General features: G+C 41.4%; 1 pseudogene; it reads left to right on the top strand.

Moving 5' to 3' along the window:
- Nucleotides 1–10,402: 10,402 nt before the first annotated feature.
- On the top strand, nt 10,403–11,074 carry LOC138172512 (ATP synthase F(0) complex subunit C2, mitochondrial pseudogene; annotated as a pseudogene).
- The last annotated feature ends 5,006 nt before the right edge of the window (nt 11,075–16,080 follow it).

Below are 16,080 nucleotides of genomic sequence, written 5' to 3'. Positions count from 1 at the left end.
ATTAATTGAATAGCAGTCTTCAGAATGCTTTGGAGTGGGGAGGGCTAGAGGCAGGAAGGTTATTTGGAGGTTTATTGCAGTATTCATTGGGAGAAGTATCGAAGACATGAACTGAAATGCTAGCAGTGGGAATATAGAGGAGAAAATGGCAAAGGTGTTTTGTATATAAATGTCTAGGACAAGGCTGTTGGCTAGCAATTGAAGGGGAGAACAGGAAGGAAAAGGAGAAATCCACCATGCTGAGGTTACAAGTTTGGGTGAGAGGGCAATGGCTCTACAGGTTCAACAGAATAGATGGAATGCTTTATCTACACAACCCCCATAATCCATTTATGACTTTTGGTATACGAAGAGCTAAAAAAAAAATGTGAATCAATAATATTGCATAATTACACACTAGAAATGCTCCAAGTTGGTACTTCAGGATCATGTTGTAGAACTATGCTTTAAGATAAACCACCTTATCATAGGATCCAGATGGTACTTCTGGGTGGCTTGGTCTTATGGAATCCACAAGTACTTAATTTTATTTCATAGCTAAGACTTAGGATCCCTTTCCGGGCCTCAGTTTCATCATCTGTATGAATGAAGAAGCTGGACTAGAACTCTGTCTCCTTCACACTTATTCTGTGATTCTAGAGTTTGAGGTATGAGATTTGTGGAATATGCTAAAAATAAATATCTGCAGGTAGAGTTAACATATGCTTTCTTAAGTGCGATGGTTCCAAACACCTTTTGTGACTGAGTATCAGTCATTTAGTAGGAACCATGTCTTTGTCTTTGTATCCACAGTGACAGGCACATAGTCAGGGCTTGTTAGTTGATTAATTGTTGCATTTGAGTCAATGTGACTGAAAAAAAAATCAACCCTCTGAAGCGTAGTGATGAGCCTCTCCTTCAATCTTAACTAGATTCATCCTCAAATGACAGATACAATCATTGCTAGACTTGCACCCTAAGCCCTTCTGGCTTGGTATGACCTATCGGTGTTTCTGTTCCATTGTCATAGCCTTGGAAAGCTCAAGGTTACCTGCATACAACAATGAAGCATCAAGAAGGATAGCTGTCCTGTCACAGAGATTTGAATTACTTCCCATGTAACTTATTATCCCTTTAACTGAATACAGCATGAGGATTCATTTTTCAGATTAGCCTTATATTGAGGAAATAGGAAACAGAACAGGTACTTTTGAGATGGAGGACAGAGGAAGCAGGAGAGAGGCCATGGACAGAATCAGGATTGGGAAACTGGTTGGGTGCACTGTGCTCCCCAGGAAACTAATGCCTGGCTTATTGAAGTGGCCTTTTTCTACTTTGGCCAAGGGCTTAATCAAGGTAACACCTCCATGGAATGAAAGGAAACAGGCCTAGGTCTATACCAGGGTGGGGATGTGTGCCCATTGGCCAGCCTAGAAGAGATTTCCATCGCTCCTTTTAGGGTATTAATATACTGGTCAAAATACAGCCAACAGACTAAGTTTTTAGAAAACTCTCATTCTGCCCCCCCTTCCTTTTGTTTGTGTGCAATCTAGTCTAGATCAAAGAAGTTCGCCTTCTGTTAAAGGTCATCTTCTTACCAATGTAGTTTGCAACCATTTTGCTCACTTTTGAAGACTCTTCTCCATAAGGGACCTTCTTGGGGATCTGTTTTGAAAAATAGTCCATATGCTAATGGGATGTCCAAAAGTCTGCCAAGGAAGCTGGCTTCGATAGCAACAGAGCCAGGGCTGTTTTTAAAGGAAAAACTATTACAGAAATGAGGTATTCACAGAGGTGCACTAAAGCAGCCCTAACTACACTGACCTGACGATGACCTAGGCCGCCTCATGTTACCAAAATGAAAAGGGAGTTAGAAAATCTGAGGCCAATTAACTTTTTTTTTCCCTTTTTCTTCCTGGAGACATGATGAAATTTCCTGAAACAAAAACTTTTAGCAAATTCTATAAAATGCTTCAACTTTGGTGGAAAAATAAATGATTGCCCTTTTTATCTTCTCATTCCTGAGGTGCAGACCTGGCCCACTTCTGTTTATGCAGATGGGTTGGAGGGAAAACACCCAGGGAAGAGCCAAGCTGTGAGATTCTTGGCAGGGGCCATGACGAGGGAAGTGATTCTCAGGGCTGCCTGTTGGTAATTGCTGCAGGAGCCCTTGCCATTATATGGAAAGATGATGTCTTGGGGTGGGGAGGGGGGAGAGAAGAGTGTGAAGCAGGATTATGTGTCTACAAAGTGATTAGTGAGAAAAACATTGTTTTGTCACAACTGGGGACTCGAGTGTTCCATGTACATGTCTAGAGGGAAAAAAGCTTTATAAGAGGGAGGCCAGCTCTGTTAAGTACAGGTAGGCTGTTAAGGGACTATTTGCAATATCTTCCTTGGTCAGTATCTCTTACTACAAAGATTTATCAACTGTCCAGTGAAGAACAACATAATTCTGGGGTCTCCTCATCTGGGCCTTTTTGAGAATTGTGGGCAATCACTGATCTGGAATTCCAAAGGCTCTCAGCCAAACCAGATGGAAACCTAGACCAAGCCCAGAGGGGTTTTGGTCCCAAAAAAATTGTGGTTCTGAACAGAAATCAAAGGAACAGTCTGGCTAGCATACCTGCAGTACCAAACCACTGTTATTTGAAGGTGAAGATACTGTCAAGAAAGAGAATAATAATAACCATTAGCATGTATATAGCATTTTGAGAGAAATGATTGTTTCTCTCTTATATGCATAATCAATTATTGAATTAGGATCAGGATTTTTTCAGAAAACTGTAGGTTTTTCAGTCTCTGAAGGACATTGTTGATGGATGAGATTGCCCAAATCCTTGGAGTACAGCTTTTCTATCCTTGTTGGGAGACCCCACCCAACTACCAAACCTTGCAAAGAATTTAATCTAAGGTGAATTCTGACCCATTGTGTTCGACTAGGGTTAAGGCTAGGCTAGATCCTTTGTCTAGATTTTCTGAGGCCAGGGGTGGTCTGGCTTGAGATAGTCTTTGTCCATGACTGACACAATCAGTCATGGCCCCAGCTTCTCATTATAATACTCATTCCCTCATTACTTTTTAACCAATCAGAGTTGATTTTCAACCTCAGGAACCCCCCACTCTTCCAAGAGCATATAAGTGTTGACTGGGTCCATGAGGGGTCTTTGGCATTCTAGAGTTCCACTGATCCCTTCTATTAATTGTCTGTTAGTATGATTAACAAAATTATTAATTACCCAGAAATTACGTCTCTCAAATTTTTTATACATCACAACTTAAAGGTTTGCAAATCACTTTATATATCATCAATCAATCAATAAACATTTATTAAGCAACCACTACATGCCAGGCACTGTGCTAGATGCCTAGGAAATAAAAGGAAGTAAAAGATAGTCCCTGCCCACAAAGAGATTACAGTCTAGTGGGAGAGACAACAAGTAAATACAGTATATACAAAGCAAGCTACACACACACATGTGTACACACATGTTACCAAAGAAATTATTTACAGAGGGAAGGCCCTCGAATTAAGAGAGATTGAGGAAGGCTTCCAGTAAAAAATGAAATTTTGGTTGGGACTTATACATAGGAAGCCAGGGAGGTCAGTAATCAGAGAGGAGGAAAGAAAGAGCATTATGGGCATAGGATACAGCCAGAGAAAATGCCCAGAGCATTTTATATTAACTCATTTAAGCCTCAAACAACCCTATGAGGTAGATGCTACTATTATTCTCATTTTCATGAATGAGGAAACTGAGGCCAAGAAAGCAAGTGACTTGTCTAGGGTCATAGAGGTAGTGAGTGTCTGAGGTAGGATTTGTAGTCAGGTCCAGTAATCTACTATCAGTCAGTCAGTCAACCAATGAGCATTTATTAAGTGCCTGCTATGTGCCAAGCATTGAGGGTATAAAGAAAGGTAAAAGAATGGTCCTTGCTCTCCAGGACATGCCAGAAGCAATACTATTATGATTTTACATCCTATAAATCAAAAAATTACTTAGGAAGTATCTATCATGTGCCAGGCAGAAGTGCTAGGTGACGGTAATATACAAAACCAATAGCCCACGTCAGCGATGGTAAGGGAAGGAGTTTTTCAGTGATGGTAACTCATGAAAATCATCAGCCAAGTTAGGAAGTGTCATTATGATAAAATAGCTAGCATTTATGTCAAACTTTGAGTTTTACAAAGCACTTTACACATATTAATCTCATTTGATCCTCAGAATGACCCTTGGAGGTAGGTGCTAATTTTATCCCCATTTTGTTTTATTTTATTTTGGCTTTTTGGAAGGCAATTGGGGTTAAGTGACTTGCCCAAAGTCACACGGATAGTGAGTGTGTCAAGTGTCTGAGGACTGATTTGAACTCAGGTCCTCCTGACTCCAGGGCCAACGCTCTATTCACTGTGCCACCTAGCTGCCCCATCCTCATTTTACAAATAAGGAACTGAGGCTGAGTGGATAAGTGACTTGTCCAGGGTCCACACAGTTCTTTATATGGCTGGCTAAAGCAGGATTTGGACTCAGACAGTGCTGTATCCACTATCCCATCCAGCTGTCATAATACACTGATGAAATCATGGGTTGCTAAAACTAATTGTAATATGTACCTAACTGTAAGGATTTTTGATGTTTCCCAAAAGGCACATTGGTACTCCAATGTGACCCTGTGCTTTAAAGCAAAATTCAGTCTAGGTAGGTCAGTGTAATAGTAATGGGAATTTGAAGATCTTCCCTGCCCCTTAATAAGCCTAAGAGAATTTGAAGACCTTCCCTGATTTGAAGATTTTCCCTGCCCCTTAATAGGCTGAGTGTAATCACATTGAGTCTGTGGTTGGAGGAGTTTGCTGAAGGGTAAAGCAGAACCCACAGGAAGCTGTGAATCAGAGCAGTTAGGCTGTGGGAGAGAAAGGATACATCCAGGGAGTCGGGTTTGTAACTGTTTGTGGGAAGGCTAAAGAATGGTGTGACTTTATGCTGTACTTTGGTGTATTAACTTCTTTGCTACTATGATGGATTTGATTTTCTGGTGTTGGGATTTGGTTTTCTGGTGTCTGGATAAATGTTTTGCCTCTGTCTTCTGTATGGAAAGTCTGTTATATTTTGTGATTGAGCACTATGCCAGCATATTTATAGTCACTGTCAGCACTGTGAATATTGAGTTGGCACTACAATCAGTGAGGGGGCACGGTGGACAGAGTGCTGGGCTTGGAGGCAGAAAGACCTGAGTTGAAATCTGGCCTTATAATAATACTAATAGGGGTAGTGGTTGTGGTAGTGGAAGTCTCTGAGACTTAGATTTGAACAAAGGTCTTTCTGGCTCCAGGTTCGATATTCTATCCATTGTACCACCTAGTTGCCTCAGACAGGTACAAGCTGTGTGACCCTTGTGTGACAAGACACTTAACTTCTGTGTGCCTCAGTTTCCTCTACTGTAAAATGAAGATACTAATAGCACCTACTTCCCATGGTTACTGTGAAGATAGAATGAGACCTTTGTACAGTGCTAAACACAATGCCTAGCACATAGTAAGGGCTATGTAAATGTTAGTTGTTGCTGGTTAATCCTGGAGACCCCCCATCCGTCCTCTGGACTTATGTTTTGCCACTGGACCCCAATGGCTCTAGAGGAGAGAGTGAGGCTGATTACTTTGCACAGCTCTGCCTTACTTAAATCAAATTCACTCACAAGTCAAGATATCACCCTCCTCATGTCATTGGTCCTCTTAAAGAACAAAGGATGAGGGGCGACTAGGTGGCGCAGTGAGTAGAGCACCAGTCCTGGAGTCAGCAGGACCTGAGTTCAAATCCTGATTCAGACACTTGACACTTACTAACCATGTGAACTTGGGCAAGTCACTTAACCCCATTGGCCCTGTCTTCCCCCCTCCAAAAAGAAAAAAAAAAGAACTGGATGAACAACAGCTTTCTATGTTAATCCTGGAGCAGTCAGCCAGGCAATAGGAACGTATACAGGATGTCCCAAAAGTCTTAGTGCCAGTTTAAGCTTTAATAACTTAAACAGATTTAATAGTTTACAACTTCGCTGAGACTTCTAGGACACTATGTGTATGTCCTCCATGAAACGCTATAAGTAGATAAAGGAGGAACCTGAAGAGCTTGTAGTTCAGTAGTTACCATAGTTCACACTTATCTGTGCCTTACAATTTACAGTGCATTTTCTTCACAATTTTATCCCTTCATTCTTTTTATCCCTTTATAAATAAAGAAGACTGAGGCCCAGAGGTGACTGACTTGTCCATCACCATTGATTTAATCACAGTCAGAGCTGGGACTCCATTCCAGGTCTTTGGACTTCAAGGCCAGTGTTCTTTGATAGGAGATACCACAATATTGGGGGTGGCTAGGTGGTACAGTGAATAGAGCACCAGCCCTGGAGTCAGGAGGACCTGAGTTCAAATCTGACCTCATTTACTAGCCATGTGACCTTGGGCAAGTCACTTAACCCCAATTGCTCTCCAAAAAGCAAAAAAAAAAAGAGAGAGATACGACAATACGCACAGGAAAGAGACCATTTACAAAGTAACATGGTGACTTAGGGACCCAATGTTCATATTGTGTGAAATGGAAGAGTTCAGAGTCTGAGTCTGAGATCAGAAAAGGTCTTTATTCTTTCTCATGAGAAAGGGCCCTGCCCCTGTCGCTCAAATGGTGTCTGCCAGGGACAGCAACATGTGGAAGCAAGCCCATGGTTATGTACTCCCTAATGCAGAAACCCCCACCCCGCAGCTGGCCTTCTCCCATTGGTGGGGAGGCAGGCTCACAATCTAAGTGCAGGAATCTATCGCAGAGACAGCGAACACAGAAATGTGGGTGTCCAGTGCAAGGCCAGGAAGGCAGTTTCATCCTTATTTGGCCTATCTTGTGCTGGGGTGGCCCTAGGGAGGGTCTCCATGGCTCTAAGTCCCAGGTTCCTGTAAGGTCAGGTGACTTCTAAACTTATGCCCCGTGGATGCTGAAGCCACTCTCAATTTGATATTTCAGAATGGGGAAACTTCACTGCAAGTTATCCCTCCTAATATTCAACAGGAAATAAGACTAGGTTTCAGATAGCTGGAGAATAGAGAAAGTATATGTATGCTGGGAAGAGAGGAGTCTGAAGATGTACCTGGGAGAGCAGAGGGGAGTCAGTCCATCATGCTCACATATTCCTACTAGCTTTCATTTGGGGGAGGTTTCAGCAAACTCTAGAAGATGGGTCTGTCTAATATATAATTTAGGCCTGAATTTATTCATAGGAAATCTCTAGGGAGTTCATTGACAGCCCTGAGGATGGGGAGGAGTTTCTAGTCTTTAGGGTCAGATTAACATTCACATTCCTCATGAAAGTTCAAGCCACCCACTTGGTCTCCCTCTCCTTTACCAAACTTTAGAGGTCAATGACGGCTACACATGAATCAGACATGGTTGCCTGTGCCTTGGCCCTACTAGGGCTACGTGGACATCATTTATGATGTTTGGATTTTTAGAAGAGAAAGGAGAGGACAGAAAGAGGACTGAATTTGAAGTCAGGGAGACTTGAATGAGCTTGAACCCTGCCATAGAAACTTAGTATCTGTGTGATCCTGAGCAAGAGGCTTCCTCTGTCAACCTCTGCTTCCTCATCTATAAAATGGGAGTAATAATAACACCTACTTCACAGGGTTATTGTGAGAATCAAATGAGATGTGTATAAAGCACTTTGCAAAACAAAGTGCTATGTAAATCCCATTATTAGTATTATTTATTGTTGTTATATATGATATATTAATATCAACACCATTACTATATAATATCTAATTGATATACTGTATAATATATTAATATAATTATTAAATATTAGTCATTAATAATATTGTATATCAATAATATATTATTAAATATTATATATGTTTGTGTAATCGTGAGCAAATCACTTAATTCTCTTCCTCAGTTTCCACATTTATAAATTGGGTGCAATAATAATATCTGCCTCACAAGATTGTTGTGAAGATCAAGGAACAATATAGACAAAGTACTCTCTAAGCCTTAAAGTGCTAATAAACATTTGCTATTGATATCATCATCATCATCATCCATATAATTTGCATTCCCAAAGGTCTTCAAAAGTGACCAATTGTCCAGGTCATGAACATGACCAATTGTCCCGGTTTCATATCACATCTGATACGAAACTCAGTTTTGCTGGCCTTCTCTCATCCTTCTGTTCCAACACTGTTCAAAGGTCACAGCTGAAAGAGCCCAGGCAGACTAACTGCTCTCTGCAATTGTACCTCTGAAAATTATACAAGCCTCCCTGGCATTCTTACAGCATCACTTCTCACTGGCAAATACCGTAACTGACAGGTAAGACAGCAGGTAATTCAATCACAGTAACATAAACTGAAATGAGTATGATGGATTTTCCTGGTCTCCCCAGCTGTCTTTTCTTTTTCAGATTACCCTTCAACTTTAAATAGATCTACTATGTACAAGAAGGGTAGCTAGGTGTGCAGTGGGTAGAGCACTGAGCTTAGAATCAAAAGACTCATCTTCATGAATTCAAATCCAGCCTCAGATACTTAATAGGTGCATGACCCTGAGCAAGTTACTTAACTCTGTTTGCCTCCACTTCCATTTGTAAAATGAGCTGGAGAAGGAAAAGGCAAACCACTCAAATATCTTTTTTCTCTTTTTGGAGGGGAGAAGACAAGGTAATTGGGGCTAAGTGACTTGCCCAAGGTCACACAGTTAGTGAGTCAAGTGTCTGAGGCTGGATTTGAACTCAGGTCCTGACTCCACAGCTGGTGCTGTATTCACTGAGCCAACCTAGTTGCTCCCGATGTCTTTTTTTTTCTCACTCAAATATCTTTGCCAAGAAAAACCCAAAAGGGTTTTTGGGGTCACCAAGAGTTGGACATGACTGAAATGACTCAACAATTTATGAGTTATTGACATTTTGTTTTCTCTGTTAGAATGGGAGCTTCTTACTAAATAGGGTATCTCACCCTATAGGAGAGTAGGGGGGAAGGGGATAAGAGGGGGAATGATGGGAGGGAGGGCAGGCTGAGGGGGAGGGAAGTTGGAAGCGCCCATTTTTGAAAAGGGATGGGATCAAAATAGAGACTAGAACAAATGGGAGGTGGGATAGGAAGGAGGGAAATATAGTCAGTCTTTTACAATATATCTACTATGTTATTGTTTTGCATTAGCTACACATGTACAACCTATACTGAACTGCTTATCTTCCCAGTAAGGGTGGGTGACAAGGAAGGAAGGGAATGAATCTGGAATTCAAAGTTTTAAAATCAAACGTTTAAATATATATATATATATAATATACTATTTATACATAGAAAATATACTATTTTACATGTAATTGGGAAATAAGATATACAAGCACTGGGGCATAAAGATCCACCATGCCTTACTGGAAAAGTCGAAAGGGGTATGGGAGAAAATATGGGAGAGAGCAGATTGGAGGAGGGGATATCCTGTGGGACTGCTATTTTGGGGGAGTGGGTAGGGGAAAAACGGGGAGAAAATTTGTAACTCAAAGTCTGGCAGAAATGAATGGTGTAAATCAGAAGTTAATAAAGCATTTGAAAAATGAAAAAAAAAAAGAATGGGACTGTGTTGATTGTTTCAAAATCCAAAACCATAACAAAGTCTCAATAAGATCCATGATTACACGAAAGAAATCAACTTAACAATCCATGAAGGATCAGGAAGACCTGAGTTCAAATCCAACCGCAAACACTTAACACAAAAACTAGCTGTGCGACCTTGGGCAAGTCACTTAACCCCAATTGCCCTCCAAAAAGCAAAAAAATAATAAAAAAAATAATCAATGAAGGAAAATATATATGGATTAAAAATACCTACTGCATAAACTAAGATATTCAAGTTAGACGTCCATTTTCTTGAGTTAGTATGGGACAGGCACTACAAATGAACAAGCTGGGCTCAGAATTAAATATGAGGAAAAGAGGGTTGTGTCATATTTGGAAATTGCACAGTGCTTTTAAAATGATCACATACTGCCTCCTAGCACAAAAATCTTTTTTTCCCCCAACATAAATATTCTCCAGCAATTCTTTGGGGTGGGTGAAACTTAGAAACTACAGTCTTCCAAGAGTCAAAGTTTTAGGGAACCTAAAGGACAATGGAAAAATTCATTGTGCAAAGAGGATCTCACTGGGGAAGCAGCTAGGTAGCACAAAGGATAGAGTGCTGGATCTGGAATGAGAAAGACCTGAGTTCAAATTTGACCTCAGATATTTGCTGAGGCAAAGTCTAGGCAAGTCATTTCACTTCTACCTAAAAATGGAGATAAAAAGAGCCCTTTCCTTCCTGGGTTGTTGTAAGTATCAGTCAGTCAACAAACCTTTAAGTGCCTACTATGTGCCAGGTAATGTTTTAAGCATAGAAATATATACATTTTTCTCTCTGTCTCCTCTGCTCTGCCCGCAGCTCTTCAGCTCTGCCCCTCACCCCCTGAGAATGTATGCCTGCACCCAGTTCATCTCTACCCCTGCCCTTGTGAGGAGCAGCTCTCAGCTGCTGAGCAGACCGCTGTTTGCAGTGGTGCTAAAACGGCCAGAGGTTTGGACAGATGACAACCTCAGCATTCTGGCAGCATCAAGTCCCTTGACCTCTCTTGTCCCCAGATGTGGATTCCAATCTGGTGCCGTCTCAAGGGACATCGACACAGCAGTCAAGTTCATTGGGGCTGGGGCTGCCACTGTGGGGATGGCTGGCTCTGGAGCTGGGATTGGCACTGTGTTTGGAAGTCTCATCATCGGTTATGCCAGGAGCCCCTCCCTGAAGCAGCAGCTTTTTTCCTATGCCATCTTGGGCTTTGCCCTGTCTGAGGCCATGGGGCTCTCTGGCCTGATGGTGGCCTTCCTCATCCTCTTCTCCATGTGATGGAGCCAATTCGGTCCCCCTACGTTTCTGAATGTTCCTCCTTGTCCTCCTGGTCCTTCCACGTCTCTTCCAGCCTGTGTAAGCCTCCACCTCCATCTTACCAGGCAGCCCTGGGGAAAGCCATGGGCTCAGGGTTTGACAGAGGGAAGACAAATAAATACTGTATTAATAAAAAAAAAAAGAAATATATATATATATATTTAAAAGTCAAACCCTGCCCTCAAGAAGCTTAAAATCTATTGAGGAAAGACAACACAAAAGGAACCTGAAAAGGGGGTGTGGGAGTGGGGTACTAAAGTCCCCAGGAGTGCAGCCAGGTAGGAAATAAAGAGACAGCTAACCTGGGGGCTCTCTTTAAATGGCAGCTTGGGGAAGAGCTCTCCAGTCTACTCTATTAAGAGAGGTCACAGGGGCAGAGGATGTTGAAGAGGCGTGAATACCGAATACTGTGATCCTTTAGAATGATGTGGTTCTTGGTGAAATCTGAAAAGGTATTGCCAAGCAGAAAATGAAAAGATGACTAGCTTGGAGGCTATCTGGAAACTAAGGTTACAAGTATCTTCTACAAGCATCTGTATCATATATACATATATACACACAAATACAGGTATACACACACACACATATATATATGCATGTATACACACTGTGTGTGTGTGTGTGTGTGGAGAGAGAGAGAGAGAGAGAGAGAGAGAGAGAGAGAGAGAGGGAGGGAGGGAGAGAAAGAATGAATGGGGCAGGGGTTGACACAGAATCAGTAACAACTGGAGAAATCAGGGAAGGCATTGTTGTTTGGGAGGGAGGGGATGTTAGTCTATGCAAAGGAAAAGAGATCAAAGATGGAACATCACATGTGGGAAATGCAAGGAGACCAGTTTGGAGCAGGAAATGGTGTGAAATCAGTTGGGAAAGATAGGTGTGAGTCAAACTATAGTTTGTATAGTGTTTTAACTGTAAGGGCTTTAAATGCCAGAGGAGTTTGTTGCCTAGAGCAATAGGGAGCCACTGAAGTTTCTGGAGCAAGAGTGACAGGATCAGTCAATGGAAAAAACATGAGCTATCCCCCCTGCCCCAGCTTTTTAATTCAGAAATACTAAGATGAAAACAAAATAAAGATTAATACAGTTTTTCAAGAGTATGATCCCTATAGACTGCCCCCCCCAATAAGGAACTCCTCCAAAAGATTATAAATTGCGCTAACATAGAGACCTTCCAAATGGAAAACAAATTAGACATCCCCCCCCCCAAAACCCCTCCCACCCCCATCCTCTGAAACAGGTCTCAAGATCTCAAGATTCTGAGCTGGAAGGAACCTTAAAAGTCAGCTAGTTCAACCTTTTATCTTACAGATGGGGAAACTAAGGCCGAGAGAGACTTGCCCAAGGACACATGGTAAAAGAACCACAATTTGAACCCATGATCTATGACTCTCAAGCCAGCAATCTTTCAAGTGACCTTGCCTAGCTAACAAATGAAACATCTTCCCCCTTTTCAGAACCAGGATCAGTTTTAATTTTATTAAATTATTATTATTTTGTTAATTAGTTAATAAAAGTATAGAATCTTAGAAGTAGAAAAGACCTAGAAAGATCTTAAGGCCTCGATATTGGGGCAAAAAATACCTAAATCAATCAGAGTGGATAAGACTGGTTGTCTAGTCTTGCATGAAAATCTCCAGGGACCATCCCATCCATGGGCACTCACCATTGAGTTACCACCTTCAATGGCTAAAATGCTCTTTTGTTATGTTCAAACAGAATAGCTTAAAGTTTGAGATATTTCCTTTCCAGGGAACAATTTTTAAAGTAGTCAGCACCTTTCTAGAATTGTCTGTTACATTTTACTCAATGCAAAAGTCAAGCTATTTTAGAGACTGTCTTATTTGTTCCCTCATGAATTGGAGAAAGCAAAATAATACTTAGACCTTTTCTCCTGCAGGCTCAACAAATGTAAAACTTTTTCCCTTTCTTTATAGCACCTTTTTTTTCTTCCATCATTGCTTTCATCTTCAGTGATTCCTAGGGTCCTCTTTATTTCTTCAGTTATGGTGACTGAGAGACTTCCCAGATATTCAAGCTATTGAATTCCCAGGACCTATTCCTCCACTTCACCTTACCCTTTACACATAACCTCTATGGTTATCATCATCCACGTTCACAAACTAAAATTCCTTTGGTTGATCATAATCTCCTAATATTCCACCCTTTCCCATGTGTTACTACCCCCAATTCTCTCCATCCATCTAGTACCCTGCCTCTTTAGACCTTTTCTAAGCCATTATCCCTATCCTTGCTCTATTCTCCTCCCTTCCCTATCTTGACCCTTGGGTAAACCAGTTCAGCCTCTCCATTCAAGTGCCTTGCCCCTTTGTCCTATCGACAATCATGACTTGCCAGTTTCCAAACTAGTGTTGTAACTATAAACTCTCACAATGCAATATTTTTTTGAAAGAGGGAAGGAGAGAGTCGTCATGTTAAACTCTTTGTAATACTGGAGTGGTTTGCCATTTCCTTCTCTAGCTCTTTTTACACATGAGGAAACTGGGGCAAACAGAGTGAAGTGAGTTGCCCAGGATGACACAGCTACTAAGTGTCTGAGGTTGGATTTGAACACAGCTCCTCCTGACTCCAGGGCCAGTGCTCTATCCATAGCTGCCCCCTTTGCTCCAATTCCCATGTTGCTGAATAGAGCTAGAGAAAAAAAGGAAACTATGATAACCCAATCCACTAATTTTTTTTTTTACATAGTCACAACTAAGGCCTCACTCTGGCAAGGCAATTTCTTATACTTCCTAGCTAGCCTATTTACCACAACCATTGCAAACCTTTTCATCCCTCCTCCTACACTCTCAGCCTTCATGCTTCACTGAAAAAAAAAAAAACCTGAGGCTATTTGCTGAGAGCTCTCTTCATCTCACATCACTATTTTCACCTACCATCTCCTCCTTCCCCCCTGTATCACATGAAGAAATGGCCCTTCGTCTTAGTCAAGGCAAACCCTGCAACACACACTCAATCTCATCCCCTCCCATCTCCATCAGATTGTCCCGTTTCATCTTCATATTCTGTTTAATTCTCAATATCTTCCTATCTACTGGCTCTCTCCTTGATGCCTACAAACACATCCATAACACTTTTTTAATTCACTCGTCGATCATCTCCACAATCATCCTATCTATCTCCTCACTTTGGCTAAAACCTTTGAGAAAACCATTTACAGTCAGTGCCTCTTCCTCTGATCTCACTTGTTTCTAAACCCTCCGACAAAAAAAAAAAACTGCTCTCTTAAAAATCTCTTAATTGTCCAATCTAATGGCATTTTCTGTCTTTACCTTTCTAAATTGTCCCCTCAGTAATCTATCTATCTGTCTAATTCTATTAGATCCTTACAACCACCCTACGAGATTGATGTTTTTAGAATCCTTATCCATAAAGAAACTGAGATTGAGAGAAGTGGCTAGCCCAGCAGCCCTTGGCTGGAGGCAGTCTAAGCCAGTATCTGAATTCAGGTCTTCTTCACTCTGAGGCCAGTACTCTCTTTCCCTCCTCCACTGTACCTCCCCCATTCTTCCTTGTTATCCTCCTCTGTTTTCATGATCTATACCTTCACTTAGTTCATTATCACCTACAAATATTCTACTTCCACTAACATTCAACTATGTGATCCTAACTACCTGGCCATCCGTTTCTCAGTTTCTCCATGATCAGTATATTCTGTCTAAACCTCTAGACACTTCCCCCCTGCCCTGGTCTCTTTTTTCATTTCCCAGGTCAACATTTGAACCAGCTCAACATTACATTGTCCCTCTATCCTTGAAACCCTCATCCTATCACCATTCATCCCATACCAAGGCCACATCTTTGTTTTACTACCACTAACATTCTCCTCGCCTTCTTCTACTCACGTTTCTGAGTGTAGATGGAACTATTTGTTCTCCAATCTCAACTGGACCCTCTCTGTTGCATGCCCATACTTTTATTCTTCAATTGACTATCCCACTCCCCTCAGTGTTCCAAACCTTTTCTTTCCTCAAGCAATCTCTGCCACTCCATTCTCCTCTTCCTCTTGCCAGAGGACTTAGCCAAATACTTCACTGAAAAAGATGAGACCATCTGTCCCAAGCTTCCTGTCTCTCCCAATTTTACACTCCAAACCATCTATCATCCCTACCCTCATCTCGCTCTCTTGTTTTGCTCCAGTTTCAAAAAAAGAAGCTATTCTCCTTGCAAATGTTGACATCTCTCTGTGCCGTTGGCTCCTGATCCTGTTTCCTCAGAGAGCTTGTCCCTTTAATCATCCTTTCCTTCTCCCTAATTTTCAATCTTACTATATCCATTGGCTCCTTCCCTACTACTTATAAACATGCTGAGATCTCTTCCTTTTTTTTTTTAAAGCTATCACTTGTTCCTACCATCTTCTGAAGATACCATTCTATACCTCTCCTGTCTACACTTTGCTCTCTTCATTCTCTCACCTTGTTCTCCACTCCTCAACCTCAAGCCCAACATTAGGCTTTGAGCCTTACCACTTACCTGAAACTGAAGTTCCAAGGGTACCTCAAACTTTATGGCCTCTTTTTTTAGTTTTCTTTTTGGTCTCTATGTGGTGATTGAGACTGCTGATCACCTCCTCTTCTCAAAGCCCTTCCTTGATTTTCATGACTATGTTCTTTGCTGGTTCTCCTGATTGCTCATTTTCAATTTTCTTAGAAAAGGTCCCAAGTCTAGCCCCACTCACAATAGGAGGGGTTACGCCAGTTCTCTGCCTTATACATTCCCAATGATTTCAACTCCCATGAATACAACTATCACCTCTATACAGGTAATTCCAATCTTCCTAAGTGTCCAGTCCCTGTAGGACATCTCCAATTTTTCCCAAGTCACCCTTTCTTCCAAACTTCTTTCTGTTGAGAGCAAACTATCCTTCCGATCATCCAGGTTCCTTCTTCACCTCCTCCTCACCTCTTTAATCAGTTTAATGAGGTTCTGTGATCTTGCCTTTACAATATATCTTACACCCATTCCCTTTTCTTAACTCACTCTCACCAGAACAATTACAATTGTTCTGTCTTCAATTCTTCCTCTCTAATCTCCACACAGATGCCAAAAGTAATAGACCTAAAGCACATTAAACTCCACTGCTTGAGAAACTCTAGTGACTTCCTTTTATCCCAATTAAAAAAAAAAAAAGA

Source organism: Petaurus breviceps, unplaced genomic scaffold (assembly GCF_028583685.1).
Source record: "Petaurus breviceps papuanus isolate PSGF00001 unplaced genomic scaffold, PetGlider_PUasm1.0 551, whole genome shotgun sequence".
NCBI classification, from domain to species: Eukaryota; Metazoa; Chordata; class Mammalia; order Diprotodontia; family Petauridae; genus Petaurus; species Petaurus breviceps.
This window is presented reverse-complemented; position numbering and strand designations above follow the sequence as displayed.